The sequence below is a fragment of the Benincasa hispida genome, unplaced genomic scaffold (assembly GCF_027475165.1).
Source record: "Benincasa hispida cultivar pf3 unplaced genomic scaffold, pf3_genome.v1.1 HicScf116, whole genome shotgun sequence".
In the NCBI taxonomy this organism is placed as follows: Eukaryota; Viridiplantae; Streptophyta; class Magnoliopsida; order Cucurbitales; family Cucurbitaceae; genus Benincasa; species Benincasa hispida.
Window position 1 is genome coordinate 61,530 of NW_028325477.1, and position 3,978 is coordinate 65,507.

General features: G+C 26.8%; 1 pseudogene; it reads right to left on the reverse strand.

Annotated features, from left to right (window-relative positions):
• Positions 1–2,897: 2,897 nt before the first annotated feature.
• LOC150031545 (GDSL esterase/lipase At5g03980-like) lies at positions 2,898–3,971 on the reverse strand (annotated as a pseudogene).
• Between the last annotated feature and the right edge of the window lie 7 nt (positions 3,972–3,978).

The following is a 3,978-nucleotide window of genomic DNA, read 5'->3' on the forward strand; positions in this document are numbered from 1 at the left end:
CTCCTAGTGCCTCCAGCCAGACTAATGATTGAGTTTTTTTCATTTAATATATTTTCCTTCCCTTCTTTCATAATCCCTATAAACAAACATGAATTTCTACTTAATAAATATGTATTATAACATTCCTTTGGCTAAACATGCTTATCTAGGGAACCAGGGTTTACAGAAGGTCTACTTCAAACTTCAAAATGGGGAACCATCATACTTTTAAAGAACTTGTCTTCTAGGTCAAATCTTTTTCCTTAATTACAATTCTTCTATTTGTTCTTGATTTCGTTAATTTCCTGCATAACTATATGCTACTCTAATATGTTTTTCAATTTTCATAGAGAAATTATCAAAAATAGTCTCTCATCAAGTTTTCACTTTTCAAAACTGATATGCTTTTTGACAACTCAAAACTAATTTTTCTCGGTACATCTTGTTCGAGATCGACTACCAAAATTTATTTAAAAATATACATTTTTCTATCTTATCGATTGTTTTTGCTTCTGCCAAGTTTCTAACAAATTTTTTCAAATATTATATTATCACCAAAATTTATATAAAATCTTACCTAATTTTTCAAATCTTTCACCCAAAATCAAATTTTGCAAAAAAGAAAAAAAGAAATATAAAGAATCCCAGTTATCTCGAGCCAGATTAAAGCTTCTATATATTTGGATTTTCTTGATGAAATATCAAGTAGATTAATATCGAGACTATGTTTTCTCAAATCTTACCCAATTTTTCACAAAATTTGATCTTTTCTAAAATTTAAAAATCACAGTGAACCTGATATCCACTTGGAAAATCATAATTAGTAAATTCACTTGAAAATTTAGAAATTTGAAAATTCATATAATTGTGGAAAGCATAAATTAGGCTAAAGATTTCAAAAATTATGTAAAAATTTAATATATGATTTGATAAAGATAGTCAAATTGTTGGAAAAATTAGGTAAGATTTGGCATAATTTTTAGAAAGATTATTTAATATTTAAAAAAATGGGTAGAATCTCGGTATTAATATTGGCCGATATTTCACCAAGAAAACAAAATATAATCGCTAATGTATAAAAAGTTGATTTAAGTAAATCTTAGTGGTCTATCTCGGGATACATGTATCTAGAAAAACTATTGTAATGAATTTTCAAAAAAGATACTAATTTTGAAAACTGAAAAACTTAGGAAACTATTTTTGACAATTTTCCCTCTCCTATATACATATTATCATTAATATTTCACAATTCCTAATTAAAGAAATTTTGAACATCCTCTCTCACAGCTTTACCTTTTCAATTCTTTCAAAAACCCAAACTTAAACTATCCTTATAAATAACTTTTCTTTTGTAATTTTAAATTTTAAGTAATCGCTTAGAATGATATATTTTATTTGTTACCGATTAACTTTTAAATATTAAGGAAAAAAGATTTATTTTTTCAAATTATCAATATGGTATACTTTTTTTTTTTTTTAATTTGATGCATTCCACTCGTGAAAATTAGAAAATAGATTTGATTAAGTGAGAAATAGATAGATATATAAAATAATCTTATTTTAAAGTATTAAATTGAAACTAAATATTCATGAAATCTCTTACAATGTTTGGAAAATCTAAAAGCTAATAGGCTATTGCTTTTAAAATAGACATGAAATTAACATGTTTCTAAAAGTGATTTTAACATATTTAATCAAATCTGTTTTACCAAATGTAAAAAATGTTAAAAAAATTTTGTGGTCAATTCCATCCGTGAAAGTAATCCCAAACGCACGCTAAGTGGGGTTAAATGCATGATTGATTGATTTGATTTAAGCCTAAGATTGAAATTAACAATTGAATGAGACTATCTAGCTTGAATTGGAAACCTTGGTAAGATTTTGTTTCAATCTTAACATGTTTTATCTTTCATTTACTTTTCTTATTTAGTCAATCTAAACTTCCCTTATTTTATTTATTTATTTTGTAAATTTACCTTAAAAGAATTCAGTTTAGCTTCTTATTATTCGACTTAATCCACTAATAAGTAATAAGTATATTGTTGCTCATGCAAGTATTTAGTTGTATATCAATTTTATAAATTTCATTTGATTAAGGGTCTCAACAACCATGCCCTCACCAAATACCGAATTCTTAACCAATTTCTTAAGAAAAAAAATTATTTATTTATTTTAGTTTTCTATAAACTTAGGCTTAATTAGATTTCAATAATATCCCAAAAAAGTAGAGAAAAAAAAAAAAGACAAAGTAATATTTTTTAGTACTAAATTTCAAATAAAAATCAAAATTACTAAGGCCCTATTTGGTAACCAATTTCAATTTTTGATTTTTTTTAAAAAAAATTAAACCTATTTTCTCTCATTTTCGTAGAATGGTTTGCAACTTTTTTAAGTACAATAGTTGGATTCTTAGCAAAAAAAAAATTAAAAAAAAAAAAAAATTATTTAAAACAATTTTTTAGTCTTCAAAATTTGGCTTGGTTTCTAAAAAGATGACTAGATAGTAGATAACAAGTCAACAAATTTAAAGGTAGAAGAGATGTTTGTAGGCTTAATTTCCAAAAACTAAAAATAAAAAAACCAAATTGTTACCAAACAGGGCCTAAAAGTACTAAAAGTACTGTTTGATAATTATATACTACTTACCAATTATATAACTTAATTACAACTATTATTCTAACTTTGAGAAACTTTAATCTTTCATTTAATTACCATAATTAATCTTCCATATGCATTGTCATGTTATAAATTGGTCGAATTGAGCAATTGCGAGGGCATTGGTTGAGTTTCGTATATATTGGGTTAAAAAAGAAAATTAATATAAGATATAGCATTTTAATTATAGGAAGCTAAAAAGAATATGAATGCTTTATTAATAAAATTTCATAATAAAGTAAAAAACCACCATAAAAAAATATTTAAACAATACAATGCAATTTTGGAAAAATGTCATGGATGAGCCAATGTGCCATGAACTTGTAAGTCTTTTGTGTCAAATGGACTCCATCCCAACTAATATGTTCATTAGGATTTGGGCAAACTTGTACTCCAGGTAGACCACACATTTGCATGAGGTTAAAGTTGTAATCTCCTCCAATCCCACAACATGATTTTTGCAAAGAACCTTCATCAAATCCTAGAAGCATTAAAAATTTGAGAAATGTTTTAATCTTTTGTATGTTAAGAAGATGATATAAGAGTAAGGAGAAAAAAATTACCTAGAACAAAAGCATGACGAATAATCCATAAAAATGCATTGTAATAGTCACCATATACGATAATAGTATGTGGATTCTCTTTTTTTAGTACTTCAATAGTTTGCTTGATTTGATCATTATGATAGCTTGCCAAACTATTCAAATCCTTTAAACAATGGAGTTCATCGTAAGCAGATGTGTCATTGGTTTGGAATCCAGTGAGATAGACGGGGAAGCATCCAATTGGAAAGTTTCCAGGAACAATAACTCGAGTAGCACCATAGCTTATAACTTTCTACAAATATTACAAACAAAAGAAACGTAAGTAAATAAACTTCTCATTCATATGAGTAACCAAAAAAAATATGATCTATTCTAGACAAAAATTTACCTCAACAGCAGTCTTTATGGTTTGAACAACATTTGGCACCATGTCTTTTCCTCTTGTATAGTTTTATTGCTTGAAAAAGTGCGTAGTTATAGTCATTCCCATCCGATCTCACCCCAAGACAATGTGCACTCCGTAATTTCTCATTGCAATCTACATAACATATACAATATGAAATGACAATATCAAAATGTAAAATGTAGAAAATACTAAAAAACAATGAGTGTATGTATAAAACTAAAGTACAAGGGTAATTAATTACCTCTGTGATTGTGACAAACAGAGTTGAAATGAGAGAACATCCAATCAAGTTGATGATCGAGAGAAGAGTTAGTCACTGGAGATAAAATTTTCTTCATAGAAAGATAATCAGAAGGCAAAGCTGTAGAACCGGCCACTGCAAAGTTGACTCCA